General features: G+C 43.6%; 1 protein-coding gene across 1 annotated transcript in view; it reads right to left on the reverse strand.

Annotated features, from left to right (window-relative positions):
- Positions 1–15,869, reverse strand: part of kics2 (KICSTOR subunit 2) — a 62,909-nt gene that overhangs the window by 6,407 nt on the left and 40,633 nt on the right. The gene's annotated exons all lie outside the window — the stretch shown is intronic.

Here is a 15,869-nt window from a genome sequence, read left to right on the forward strand (position 1 = left end):
GGCAGCATCTATGGAAAAGAGTACAGTCGACGTTTCGGGCCGAGACCCTCACCCAAACTGGAGAAAAATAATGAGGAATCAGAGTAAGAAGGTGGGGCGGAGGAGGAAGAAACACAAGTTGATAGGGGAAACCGGGAGTGGGGAGGGTTGAAGTAAAGAGTTGCTGATAGAGATACAGAGCTGGAGAAGGAGACGGAGGCAACAGAAGAAGAGCTCAGCATCATGGCAGGCATGGAACTCACTGAGGTGAGGGCGTGGGGGGACAAAATTGAGGCCGTTACTGTGGACAGAACATTCTGCCTCAAAGAGGGGACGGTCGGAGGTGAAGACTGGCACAGATGAGAGCTGGAATCAGAAGGGGGAATGGGTTAGTATTGTCAGAGGAGAGGGGAGGGTTGGGGTGTTCAGAGAAGATGCGGTGAGAGGAAAGTGGAGTCAAGAGCTGGTGGTGGGACCTGAGACACACGGGATTACAGAGTGATGGTTGCAAAGGGGAGGCATGGGGATTCCAGTGGCAGCACGTACAATCCCAGCCTGGAGGTGCTGTTGGTGAAGGCTGGAGTCAAAGTTGGAGGATGCCCAATCAGCACTTTGAAAGTGAATCTGTTACATGTCTATTATGTCTTAATCTGTTGCTTTGTTACTTGTTTCCCCATGCAATTAGTTTTAGGGATAATTTAGTTTTCATACTGGCCACATGAAATTTGAGTCGATGGACTAGATATTTGGGCAACTTTATTCTGGATATGAGAGGCCCACATTTCAGAGGAAATTCAGCACTTGGGGCACAATTCTAGTAGTTCTATTGCTTTTTGTGTTTCTAAATATCCACTAACTAATCAGGAGTGAGGATATTGTATTTCCCTGCAGTACAGAATGGCAAAGTGGTGGATGCTGATTTGTGGTGGGAGATCCTGTGATACATTCCTGAGGATGTGGTGTTTGAATTTGCACACTGGACCAATGGGTTAGATTGCTGGATTTGTATGAGGACTCTACTATATCATGGATGTGATGCCACTGATATTGATTTGTTTGACGACTGTTGGGGAAATTAAGTGGTTTTCGGGTTTTAGCATTCTGTTTTTGGGGAGCTGGGAGGGAGTAATCTATTCCAGCCAACTTCAACCCAGAGTATGGTAACAGCCTTAAAGTACTTGAGCCTTAATAGCCTTGGTGAAGTGACTGCTTTGAGGGCTGGTATTTCCCATTTGTATAACTGTGATGTCCTTTCTCTTAAAGTGACAGAGAGTGTTGGTGTAGGTGGTATGTTGAAACAGGTACAAGGTGCATGGTGGGTGGTTAGTGTTAACAAGAACAGTGTCCTGGGATGGCTGTGTCTACACTAAAGGGTGTTGTGAAGCTAGGCATTTGTTGGGTACTGAATGGCACTTACGGGATATGCAGTTCCTAGATCAACCCATTGTCCCCACTGGGTTGTACTATATGTATACCACCCCAGCACCTTGCCCATGTTGGTCGATAAGAGGGTTATAACAGAGGAAGGGAGGTTTCGAATGATAGCTTTTCTCAGCACAGTGTGGCCAGATTGTCACGGAGCTGATTTTGATGACCTCAGATTACCTGCTCACAAAATTTGTGGCACTTGTACTGTTATTGGTTAAGAATGCTGCACCTACATTCCTACTCACCTGGTTGATCACAACTCAGAGTCAGTGTATAAGATTAAGTGGGGTGACCAGTTCATTGGCTATTACACTCCAGGGTGGGGCCAGTGGCCTTTTTGGGCTTAGGGAGGAGGGTGACTATTGAGTTTACAGTAGTCAGAATTGTACTTCTGTGTTTTATATGTAGTTTAGTTGGGAGTTCAGGAGAGTCATACTAGTCTGAAGGGTGGATCATCACGTTCACAACTTTTGAGGGGTAGAGTGCCCTGTGGGAATGTCCCTTATTCTGATTGTCAAAAGTCGCTTCCATTGTGATTGGTAGTGGCTTCTTCTCCCATGGTTAGCTGCCTAGCCTTCAGTTTCAAATATTCTGGGTATATCGAGAGCCCGTGTGGGTGGTTCTTTATCCCTCTTCCTTTGTTTAAGGGAAGCGGTGCATATGCCCATTGGGAAGGTATGCTCTACACACGCTTTTAGCTAAGTACATATGTTTGTTGAATATTCAACTTTGTATGTTCTGTAACTTGGGGAACATAACTATTTAGTTAAATTTTTACTGTTTGCAAATAAATAATTGATATACTTATTCACAGTCAGTGTTTTCTATCTCACTTGCCAGACCCATGGACTTGATTCAACATTACATCAACACAGACCCTGTAGAACACCAGTAGTCACCGGCAGCCAACCAGGAAAGGCTCCCTTTCTCACTCTTTGTCTCCACCGATCAGCCACTGCTTTATCCATGCTGTTATATTTCCTGTAATGCCATGGGCTTTTTACTTGTTAAGCAGCCTCATGTGTGGCACCTTGTCAAGGCCTTCTGCAAACCCAAGTATACAACATCCATCGATTCTCACTCGTCTATCCTACTTGATATTTTTTCAAAGAATTCAAATAGATTTATCAGCCAAGAACTTCCCTTAAAGAAACCAGGCTGACTGGCCTATAATTTCTTTTCTTCTGCCTCTCTTCCTTCTTGAAGAGTGGAGTGACATTTGCAATTTTCCATTCCTCCGGAACCATGCCAGAATTAATTGAATTTTGAAAGATCTCTTTACCCACCTCCTTCAGAACCCTAGGGTGTAACTCATCTGGTCCAGGTGATTTATCTACCTTCAGACCTTTCAGTTTTGCAAGAACCTTCTCCATAGTAATGGCAACTTCACACACTTCAGCCCCCTGACACTCTTAGGCTCACGGCATACTACTAGTGTCTTCCGTAGCAAAGACTGATCCAAAATACCTATTCAGCTTGTCCACCATTACCTTGACCCCCATTTCTACCTCTTCAGCATTATTTTCCAGTGGTCCGATACCTACTCTCACTTCTCTTTTACACTTTATGTATCCTCTTTACAATTATTGGCCAGCTTACTGTCATATTCCATCTTTTCTCTCTTATTAACTTTTTTAGTTGCTTGCTGGTCTTTAAAAGCTTCACAATCCTCTAACTTCTGACTAATTTTTGCTCTATTATGTGTCTTTGCTTTGGTTTTTATGTTGGTATTGACTTCCTTTATCAGCCATAGTTGTGTCATCCTGCCTTTAGAATGCTTCTTCCTCTTTGGGATATATGTATTCTGTGCCTTCCGAATTGCTCCCAGAAATTCCAGCCATTGCTGCTCTGCCGTCATCCCTGCCATTTATCTTTTCCAATCAATTTTGGCCAGTTCCTCTCTCATGCCTCTGTAATTCCCCTTAACCCACTGTAATACATCTGACTTTAGCTTCTCCTTCTCAAATTGCTGGGTAAAATGTTATCATATTATGATTACTTTCCCTCTCTAATCAATTGTACAACACTGAATCCAAAATAGCTGGTCCCTTAGTAGCCTCAACTACAAGCTGCTCTAAAAAGCCATTTCATAAGCATTCCAGAATTTCCCTCTCTTGGGATCCAGCACCAAACTTATTTTCCTAATCTACCTGCATATTGAAATCCTCCATGACTATTGTAACATTGCCCTTCTGGCATGCATTTTGTATCTTCCATTGTAACTTGTAGACACATCTTTACTACTGTTTGCCGGTGGGGGGGCAGTGTATATAACTCCCAAGAGAGTCTTTTTACCTTTGTAGTTCCTTAACTTTACCCATAATGATTCAGTACTTTCCGACCCTAAGTCACCTCTTTCTAATGATTTGATTTGAGCCACGCCTGTCCTTTTGATACAGTGTATATCCTTGGATAGCTCCCAGCTATAATCTTCTCTCGGCCACGATTCAGTGATGCTCACAATGTTATGCATGCCAATTTGTAACAGCCCTACAAATTCATCTACCTTATTCTGTATATTGTGCACATTCAAATATACCACCTTCAGTCCTGAGTCACCTTTTTCAATCTTGTCCACCTTTTACATTGCAACTCATCCTGTTCAATGAAATTTTGCCCTATCATCAGCCTCTCCTTGCTAGCAGTCTCACTACACACTGCCTCTGCTTGTAAACCAATTACTTCATCCTCAACACTACCACTCTGATTCCCATCCCCTGCTAAATTAGTTCAATCCCTCCCAAACAGCTCTAGTACACCTGCTCACAGAATATTGGACACCCTGTGTTCAGGTTTACAGGTCATTCCTTCCGCAGAAGAGATCCCAATGATCCATAAATCTGAAACCCTACCCCCTGCACCAGTTCCTCAGCCAAATCATCTTACCCTCACTAGCGAGTGGCACGAGCAGCAATCCAGAGGGAGAAAACAATTCTAATTGAAGTTAGAGATGGAATCGGATACACTTCAGCTCTGGCAGTGTTTACAGGTCATTACTTCCTACAGTATGAAACCTAACACCATGAATAGCTGTAGTGCTTCGCTCCAAGATGAGCTCAATGCTTCTTATGCATGCTTTGAAAGGGAGAATAAAACTACACCTGTGCAAATCCCTGCAGCATCTTGTGATCCTGTGATCTCTGTCTCAGGCCCTGATGGTGTACGCAGTGGGGCACACCAAAATCTGTGCCAACCAACTGCTGGGAATGTTCAATCTCTCACTGCTGCATTTGGAGGTTCCCACCTACTTCAAAAGGGCAACAAGTATACCAGAAATCAAGAAAAGCAGGGTGAGCTGCCTCAACAACTGTTGAACTCACATCTACTGTGTTGAAGTGCTTTGAGAGGTGGGTCAAGGCTAGAATCAACTCTTGCCTAAAGCAAGGATCTGGACTCGCTGCAATTTGCCTATCACCGTAATAGGTCTACAGTGGATGCAATCTCACTGGCTCTGTATTCAACCCTGGATCACCTGGACAATAATAATATCTATGTCAGGCTGCTGCTTATTAATTACAGCTCAGTGTTCAACATGATCATAGTTTCAGTTCTAATTAACAAGCTTCAAAACCTGGGCCTCGGCATGTCCCTCTGCAACTGGATCCTTGACTTCCTCACTGGGAGACTGCAGTCTATGCGAATCAGAAATAACATCTCCTCCTCAGTGACGATCAACCCTGGCGCTCCACAAGGATGCGTGCTTAACCCACTACTCTACTCTCTCTACACCCATGACTGTGCAGCCAGGCACAGCTCAAACTCCATCTATAAATTTACCAATGACACAACTATTGACAGAATTTCTGATGGTGACAAGGAGGCATCCAGCAGCAACACAGATCAGCTGGCTGAGTGGTGTTGTCACAGAAACAACCTTGTGCTTATAGACAATAGACAATAGGTGCAGGAGTAGGCCATTCAGCCCTTCAAGCCAGCACCACCATTCACTGTGATCATGGCTGATCGTCCACAATCAGTACCCTTTTCCTGCCTTCTCCCCATATCCCTTCACTCCGCTATCTTTAAGAGCTCTATCTAACTCTTTTTTGAAAGAATCCAGAGAATTGGCCTTCACTGCCTTCTGAGGCAGAGCATTCCACAGAACCACAACCCTCTGTGTGAAAAAGTTTTTCCTCAACTCCATTCTAAATTGTCTACCCCTTATTCTTAAACTGTGGCCTCTGGTTCTGGACTCCCCCAACATCTGGAACATGTTTCCTGCCTCTAGCGTGTCCAATCCCTTAATAATCTTATATGTTTCAATCAGATCCCCTCTCATCCTTCTAAATTCCAGTGTATACAACCCCAGTTGCTCCAATCTTTCAACATATGACAGTCCCGCCATCCTGGGAATTAACCTCGTGAACCTACGCTGCACTCCCTCAATAGCTAGAATGTCCTTCCTCAAATTTGGAGACCAAAACTGTCCACAATATTTCAGGTGTGGTCTCACCAGGGCCCTGTACAACTGCAGAAGGACCTCTTTGCTCCTATACTCAATTCCCCTTGTTATGAAGGCCAGCATGCCATTAGCTTTCTTCACTGCCTGCTGTACCTGCATGCTTACTTTCAGTGACTGATAAACAAGGACACCTAGGTCTTGTTGTACTTCCCCTTTTCCTAACTTGACACCATTCAGATAGTAATCTGCCTTCCTGTTCTTGCCACCAAAGTGGATAACCTCACATTTATCCACATTAAACTGCATCTGCCATGCATCTGCCCACTCACCCAACCTGTCCAAGTCACCCTGCATTCTCATAACACCCTCCTCACATTTCACACTGCCACCCAGCTTTGTGTCATCTGCAAATTTGCTAATGTTACTTTTAATCCTTTCATCTAAATCATTAATGTATATTGTAAATAGCTGCGGTCCCAGCACCGAGCCTTGCGGTACCCCACTAGTTACCGCATGCCAATCTGAAAGGGACTCATTAATCCCTACACTTTGTTTCCTGTCTGCCAACCAATTTTCTATCCATGTCAGTACCCTACCCCCAATACCATTTGCTCTAATTTTGCACACTAACCTCCTATGTGGGACCTTATCAAAGGCTTTCTGAAAGTCCAGGTACTCTACATCCACTGGCTTTCCCATGTCTATTTTCATAGCTACATTCTCAAAAATTTTCAGAAGATTAGTCAAGCATGATTTCCCCTATCCTGCCACTGCTATCCAAATATGCCACCATCACATCTTTTATAATTGATTCCAGCATCTTCCCCACCACTGATGTCAGACTAACTGGTCTATAATTGCCTGTTTTCTCTCTCCCTCCTTTCTTAAGAAGTGGGATAACATTAGCTCCCCTCCAATCCGCAGGAACTGATCCTGAATCTATAGAACATTGGGAAATGATTACCAATACGTCCACGATTTCTAGAGCCACCTCCTTAAGTACCCTGGGATGCAGACCATCAGGCCCTGGTGATTTATCAACCTTCAGTCCCATCAGTTTACCCAACACCATTTTGTGCCTGATGCAAATTTCCTTCAGTTCTTCTGTTACCCTAGGTCCTCTGGCCACTATTACATCTGGGAGATTGTTTGTGTCTTCCCTAGTGAAGACAGATCCAAAGTACCTGTTCAACTCATCTGCCATTTCTTGTTCCCCATAATAATTTCACCTGTTTCTCTCTTCAAGGGCCCAACTTTGGTCTTAACTAATTTTTTCCTCTTCACATACTTAAAGAAGCTTTTACTATCCTCCTTTATATTTTTGCTTAATGCCAGTAAGACCAAGGAATTGATTATGGACTTCAGGAAGGGGAAGTTGAAGGAACACACTGCAGTCCACATCGAGGGATGTGCAGTAGAAAAGGTAAGCAGCTTCAAGTTCCAACATCTCTGAAGATCTATACTGGGCCCTGCATTTGAAGCAGTTACAAATAAGGCATGACAGTGGCTACTCTTTATTAGGAGTTTCAGGAGACTTGGGATGTCACCAAATACTCTTGCAGATTTCTACAGGTGTACTGTAGGAAGCATTCTAACTTGTTGAATCACCATTTGGTGTCGAAGGGCCACTATATAGGATTAGAAATTGCTGCATAAAGTTGTGATCTCTGTCAGCTCCATTAAGGGCACTAGACTCCCCAGCATCAAGGACACCTGTAAAAGGTGGCATCCATCATTAAGGACAGCTATCACCCAAGACATGCGCCCTTCTCATTGCTACCATCAAGGAGGAGGTACAGGAGCCTGAAAACATGCACTCAATGTTTTATGAACAGTTTCTACCCCTCTGCCATCAGATTTCTGAATGGACAGTGAACCCATGAACACTACCTTGCTATTTTTTCTCTCTCTTTTTGCAGGATTTATTTAATTTATTTTTATGTATACTTACTGTAACTTATAGGTTTTTTTATCATTATGCATTGCAATGTCTTGCTGCCACAAAATAACACATTTCACAACATATACCAGTGATATTAAACCTGATTCTGAAATCTCATCTTCTAGAGATTCAGATTCAGATCCAGATCCATTTACTAACACATGTACATCAAGACATATAGGGAATTGCATAATTTGCATTAACACATCTAGGGATATTGTGGGGGCAGCCCACAAGTGTCACCACAAATAGCATGCCCACCTTGTTCACAGAACACAACAAGCAACAAAACAACGACAGCAAAACAAGCAGCTTTCCTCCTTCCCATCCTCCAACTGCAGAACAGGCCTCTGCGCCTCCAGTCTCCAGTCCCCACTCTCCAGGCTTCAGCCATTGGGCATCGACTTCTAGACTTCCAAGCTTCCGAATGATCTTTGGGATCCGATCTTTGATATCAACTTCCAGACTAGCCAATCTTGGGATGCTGTACTCTGAACTATGGGCACGCTAGCAGACCGGCCCTTGTGCCTTTTCATGCCTCCTGTTTACATTGACCCATATGAACCTGGGACTCGCTGACATCCACAGATATTATTGGAGGTCCACTACTGTCCTGGTACTCCAGTGCTTCCCTTTGTAATTGTGCCTAACAGCTACGTTATGAAGATCATTCGTGTGAGGAGCCAGGACATTCCACTTCACCCCCACCCTCCCCACCACACACACTCACACTCACAAGTCATTATTCCAGGCAGTGCCAGCCATTGATAATGTCTGGTAGTGCAGGCTCCCTCAGGAGTTACTCACTTCTGAAGGTGCTTTGTATCTCAATCTCAACATTGTGTTTCTTTGAAAGCCACAAAGAAGCAACAAACGAGCATCTGCATGAGGTCAGAGTGCTCCAATATCTGTTTGCACATTTCGACATAAAGAAAACACATCAGGCACCAGTGATTTCCAGCACAATCTATTCTAAGGTAGTAGACAATCCAATTCCATACGTTCAAGTCACATCTTGTAAATTGGATTGTCTCCCCATTACCTTGGTCAAATATTTCCTAACTCCTAACCGATTTCCCAATTGTATCAATAAATTGGCTCCAGTTTCAAGTGTTTTCTAACAGCTCCACCTACTGTATATGACATCTGCTGACTTCCTTCCAAACGATAACTGTTGACTATGTTATTTGCTTGGCAAGGTTAATTCAACATGATTTTGTCATTACTAATCTCCCAGCTGAGTTTGTATTTTTTCAGAGTTCAGTCATCCCGTCAGATTGAATCCTTGTTAAGTATTCTTCTGTTGCTTACTATAATAGTGTAAAGTCAATTATTTCAACGTGTTATGAAAATCACAAGTTTATTTTGAAAGGTGATAAATAATTGGGCTGAGCATTTTTGTTCTTGAGCCTGGGACTTTTCAAATTCATTGAAGCAGCAAATGGAGTAAATCAAAGAGGAGCACCATCTGATGAGAGGACTTGATATTTTTTTAGATTCCCGTGGATACAAACCAGATTATTTCGATCCTTTAATTTCTGTATCTTAGACCATACTTGAAGTACTGTGAGCAGTTTTGGATCCTTTATCCAAGAAAGAATGTGCTGGCATTGGAGAGGATCCAGAGGAGCACAGGAATGATCCTGGGTATGAAAGGGTTAATGTATGAGGAGCATTTGATAACTCTGAGCCTGTACTCGCTGGTGTTTAGCAGAATGGGGGAAAGGGGGTTATTGAAAAGCCCAGAGTATGTTTCCCTTAGGGGGAAGTCTAGGACCAGAGGACGCAGCCTCAGAATAGAAGGATGTCCCTTTAGAACAAAGATGAGGAGGAATGTTTTTTAGCCAGAGGGTCATGAATCTGTGGAATTCATTGCCACAGGTGGGAGTAGAGGACAAGTCATTGGATATATTTAAAGAGAAGGTTAATGGGTTCCTGATTAGAAGGTGTGAAGGTTACAGGGAGAAAGCAGGAGAAGAATAGGGTTGAGAGGGACAATGAATCATCCACGATGGAATGGTGGAGTAGACTCAATGGCCTCATTCTGTTTCTATGTCTTATAGCCCTATATGCTGTGAAATTTATTGTTTTGTGACAGCAGTACAAGGCATGGCATAAATTACTATGTTACAATAAATAAATAAATAGACAGACAGGTAGATATAATAGATGGATAGTTATAGATAGATATAATAGATAGATACAAAATTATCTTACTGAGAAAGGTATTAAGAGTAAATTGAAACAACGTTTCCTTTTTTAATTCTTACCAATGAATGGTAATGGTGGCTGGTATTGATTAACTGTACGACTATTTCTGACTTTGTCATCAAAAGAGATGATGATAAAAATTCTATTTTACACCTTTACATGTAGCATTGAAGTGTATGGGTGGCAGTGTGATCACTCGAGGCAACTATGATATTCTCCTAAGGGGACTGTTTACTTTACATGTATGCAGTTTGTTTGTCCTTTGACACAATGACCAGTTTACTGAGATTCACTGAGTTAATATTCTACAAAGGTTATTGGCCTTCTGTTGTGCTTGATCCATGTTACATCTTTCTCCTTTCTATCAGGTCCAAACTGTCAGACGTCACTTCTGATTAAATTATAAAGCATTCTTTTTCCAGAATTGATGGGCATACAGTGTAGACTTTGATGTCATGTAAAAAAGTCTTTTGTGCATAAAGATCTGGATTCTTACAGGCCTCTTCAACTGAAGAAGGTTTTAGCTGATGAGTTGAGCACTGTTTTTGCTCTTGTTAAAATGAACTTAACATCGGCTGGTCTTGGTTTTCGAGACTCCCAACATCTTCTAGGGTGGTCCTTCTTGAAATAGTCTCTTTAATTCATCTTTTCACCTATTTCCTCAACAATTCATCTAATGATACCGTGAGGCCAGCATTGCTTTCACTGAACAGATTACTAATCACTGTAATTTTCCTCAACACACACAAAATGATGGAAGAATTCAGCAGGTCAAGCAGCATCTATGGAGAGGAATAAATAGTCTACAGTATAATCTACAGTACTCCACAGTAATTGTAATGATTTACATCAACAACCTGAAAGACCATAAGACCATAAGAGATCGGAGCAAAATTAGGCCATTTGGCTGATCCATTTTCCCTCCTGCCTTCTCTCCGTAACCTTTCATGCCCTGACTGATCAAGAACCTATCAACCTCTGCCTTAAGTAAACCCAAAGCATATTGCACTGAGCTCAAGGAAGTTTCTAACTCACTGTTATCGGAATGAAACAAGAGGTAGGAAATGACAGGTGAATCCGGGTGAGGAAGGGTGACAGGCAAATGGCAGATGGCAGATGGAAGAGTGGAAATCTTGACAGAGGCAGGGAGGAGATCAGAGGGCTGCAGATGATGGAGATTGATAGGAAAGGAAGTTGGTGCATAGAAACAAATAAGGGAGGTGGTGTGGGCAGTGGGAACAGCAGGAAGGAGTGTGGGTGATGGGCAGAGTGGGTGGAGGCAGGGAAACAAATATATGCGAAGAAATGATCCATAAAGCAAAGTTTTTGACTGAACCTCAGTATATCTGACAATAATAAACCAACTTACCAATTTTATTAACATTATGAGAACTCATTACATCTATTGGAGTTGATACATGGGTGTTTGCAACCCAGGGAGAACTTTGAATGTAAGCCAAGCTTCAGAGTTTTAAATGTTAGTTAATTAAAACTTGTAAATTGATGTAATGGTTTGCTAATGTTACATATACTGATGTTCAATGAAAACCTTTGCTTTACAGAGATTCTGCAGATGCAGGAAACCTGGAGACAAACACACAAGGTGCAGGAGGAACTCATCAGGTCAGGCAGCATCTGTGGAGAGAAATAAAACAGTTGACGTTTCGAGCTGAAACCCTTCATCAGGACAGGAAAGGAACAGGGCAGAACCACAATAAGAAGGTAGGGGGAAGGGAAGCAGTACAAGTTCCTCCTTCAAATGACACCTATTTCACTGATAGGTGTTTTTTCTTGTTTTTGGGAGTAGATTCTAACAATAAGTGAAACCCCACTGATTTCCTTGGCTGCATAAACCTAGGGAATACACACTCCGGTCCTGTCAGACCCATGAGATTGAGACGGTTCTCCCACTCCAAACCTCGATATGTCTGGATGCTGTGTAATTTGCTACCCTGTTACAACTCCGTGCCAAGAAATAACAGACTTCACGCTGCATACAATTAAAGAAATTGTATTTATGAATCTTAACTAAAGGGTTAGTAAAGAAAAGAAAAAAACATAAAGAGCCCATTATAATTAAACAGTTAAATATGCACTTTGGAGTTTAACTCTTCAAAAGTAATATTCATCGATCCTCAGTCGACTGCAGCACCTCCTCTATCAAATCACGGTCCCCCACCAGTTCGAATCCTATGACCGGTTCTCTCCAGAGTCTTCCCTCTCCATCTCCCGCCAAACAAAGGACCCAGCTCACATTCCAAAGCACCCGTTATCTCTAACCATAACTCAAGCACTGCTTCTTCAGAAAGACTATTACATTAGTAGTGAAACCTTTCCCAGGGTGTCACCCTCTTCGCCCACCAAAATTAATCATGTCTTCATGACGTTGAGATGATTTGTCACCCCTTCATACAAAGCACAAAGTCCAACCCAGGTGCAAATGGCTGTGACAGCTTACCAATAGGATAGGTCCCACACTTTTTTCCTGGCTGCGATATAGGCCTGTCTGTCTGGGGGGGGGGGGGTCTCCTGACACTTTGGGACCTCCTTACCCATCATTTACTTCTTCAGCTTCAGACACTCCCTGGTCTCTTTCCTGTCTACCTGGGGAGGCCCCTGCTTGTCAATTACTCATGCCTTCTGACAACTCAGGTCCTCTCGTCACTTGGCTGAGCTCGGCTTCATGCCCAGTTACTTTAGAGTCTAAGCGCAAACTTACTTGTCCACTGATAGTTCTCCCCGTTTCACCTGCCTCAGTGTGAGAAGAGTTGGGAATCTCTTCATTAATTATTGGGGAGGTTGCAAAGGGCAGCATATATCACACCCCCATTTCCTCATCCTCTGAGTCCATATCACATTCAGGGTATGGACTAATTCATCTCATTGCTGGTCCCACATTACCACAAAGTCCTCTTACTAGGTGTAGGGCCCAGGTCAGGCTCTGGGTCAACACGTACCTCTTGTCCCAGAGGGAGAAGGTGGTTCTGATGGAGAATATTGACAGGCCCATTCCCATCCTCTGGTTGCACCCAGAAATCTGGTACGTTTGGCATCTGACTCTCCACTACATAAGGCTTAGCTGCCCAGTGGTCAGCCAACTTATGCTTCCCAGGTAGCACCAAATTCTTTATGAGGATTCTGTCTCCAGGCATCAGTTAGGAGAACCTAACCTTTGATCGTACTTCCTCTTATATCCTTGATTCTGCTTGGTAGTCAAGACCTCAGCTAGTTCATAAGCTTTTTTTCAGCTCCCTTCTCATATCAAACACAAATGTATCAAGGACCTCAGCTACTCCCATATCTGCCTTCGAAAACTCCAGTTTCAACGACAAGTAACCGCCGTACGGATAGTCATCCATACTAAAGCCCCAGATCTCTAGCGCACGGAGCGGCATTAATCGTAAATGCGTCAAATACTGGTCGTAAAACAAATGGTATAGCAGAGTAACCCGAGAGCATGTCTCCAGCATACATACCCTCAATCTGTAACGATACACTGGAACTTGGCCCCAGTAATCCTTCAGGAATATGGTTTTTTGCTATAAGGTATTCCTTGATACGTTGCTGGGAAAGTGTTCCTCCTGAGACACCATGCTATTCCCTCACTGGGCCTCCCCACTGAGGTACCCGGGGAGGCTCACTCTCTGAGGGTTTTCCCATCTGTCATACACTCGCTTGAAGTGTCCGTCTTCATCACAGTTATAACAGACAATCAATACCGGTCACTCCCCTTCTTGTAGGGCCCTGTTCACTCGCAGCCCCCTGCTTAGTCCGTCCCCTCAGGGGCTCTGATTTCCTGTCGGCTTTGTCGTGTGGGGTGGCCGCCAATAACAACTGAGACATCTCAGTCTTACACTTTGCCACAAGCTCCTTTTAATACTCCCTGGCGTGGTCACTTCAACCAAACGGGCTACTACTGAGAACTGTACCCTACTGCTACTACTGCACTTCCGTTGCATTCTCCCCCTCTCTTACTTCGCTGATCAGCTCAACAAACAAGAGAGGAGGGTGCGTCTCATGAGACATGCGGAGACCCCAACGATCGGGTCCTGTGACTGTGCACCTTTTGCCACTTGGTCCATTCTTAACTGGTTCACCTCAGCCATTTGAATGCCACCCCCCCCCCCGACGCCGCAAGCAACTCAGCTGCCTTTCTAGCCATAAAATGTAGGTGGAAAGTTTCTCCCCCTTCTCCTGAATCGTGTTCTGAAACACTGTCATACCAAAAATGTTTAGTAGCACTTGTACGTAGCCCACAGAAGTAGCAAATGAGTTCTGTGTCTTTAAGGATCTCACTACGTCAACAGCTAGCCCCCTCAAACTCTCTACCAATTGCTGTCATCAGAGCACTGCCACTCATCCAGCATCTGAGAGGTCTGCTCCACCCAAATCTCATACTCCTCTTCCTCTTTAGTGGTGGGCTTCATTTCCGAGAACATGCTGAGACGACAATAACTGGTACTTTGAACCTGGGCACTTTGCCATTTATTCGTCAAGGAGGTAGGGGCCACTGTCAACTCAGAATGCTCACCCCTCACTGGCGGACTCATTAGACCTTATATATCAGACCACTCCTTCCCCTTGCTCTGCAGAAATGAGAATAACTTGTCTTCAAAGTCTCTGCCCCCAGCTAAGGGAAATTCGGCTTCCGATTTGGCACGCTCACCTATACTCCCCTCCTCCCGGCAAATATGGACTGCCCACGGCCCCTCCTCTCCCAGAGCCCCAATAGTACCAGGTAGATCCACTGCTGTTACGTCAGCGCTAGTCTGAACTAAAACAAAGACTTTGCCTGCCATTTTGTCAAACCTCCACTCCATGATCGTAACTGTTCCAAATGCTTTAACAGTACTTAAAGTACGAATTAACAATTCATCGGAAGTACGATTGTGTACCTCACTCAATATTCATGCATTTGTTACTGGTAACCTCATGAATTAGCACCACAGCTCGACCCCTGCAGCGTCCATAACCATGTATCTTAATCACTCTACCGGACAGTAGTTTAACACAGGCTTAAACACACAACCCATTGGATCAATGCTCACAGCATCCAACAAAATCAATCCCGGACGAGCCCCCACAAATGAAACCCCACTGGCTTCCTTGGCTGCGTAAGTCTAGGGAATACACGCTCTGGTCCTAACAAACCCATGAGATTGACAGCTATCCCACTCCAAACCCAGGTTTGTGTGGATGCTGCATAATTTGCTACCCTGTTAGAACTCAGTGCCAAGAAATAACAGACAGCACACTGTATAAATTAAGTAAATTATTTTTATGAATCTTAACTAAAGGGTTAGTAAAGAAAAGAAAAAAAACAAAAAGCGCCCATTTTAATTCAATAGTCAACAGTCAAGTTGGAGCTCAACTCTTCGAAAGTAATATTCACCAATCCTCAGTCGACTGCAGCACCTCCTCCATCAAATCACGGTCCCCCACCAGGTAGAATCCCATGACCGTTCTCTCCAGCGTCTTCCCTCTTCACCTCCCGCCGAACAAAGGGCCCAGCTCATGTGCCAAAGCACCCATTATCTCCAACCGTAACCCAAACACTGCTTCTACAGAAAGACTATTATGTTAGCCGCGAAACCTTTCCCAGAGTGTTATATAAAATTGGTACCCTACTTCTGAGGGGATTAAACCATCCTCAAGATCATGTCCACATCATCAGTCTGGGAGGAAAGCAACAGATATAGAAATCCTAGTCTCACACTGCCAATAAAGGTATATGACTTATTGCACCATAATTTTGGATGCATGTCTCATGCTCAGAAAACATATTTAGAAACAGATGACACAATCGATTCCGTCAGAAAGCTCAGAACTTGAGGTCATAAGTAATTCACAGCATCATTTCTGCTATTTGTAATACACACAGAATCACAAAACTGTTTGGAACAATTT

This window comes from Mobula hypostoma, chromosome 9 (genome assembly GCF_963921235.1).
Source record: "Mobula hypostoma chromosome 9, sMobHyp1.1, whole genome shotgun sequence".
Classification (NCBI taxonomy): domain Eukaryota; kingdom Metazoa; phylum Chordata; class Chondrichthyes; order Myliobatiformes; family Myliobatidae; genus Mobula; species Mobula hypostoma.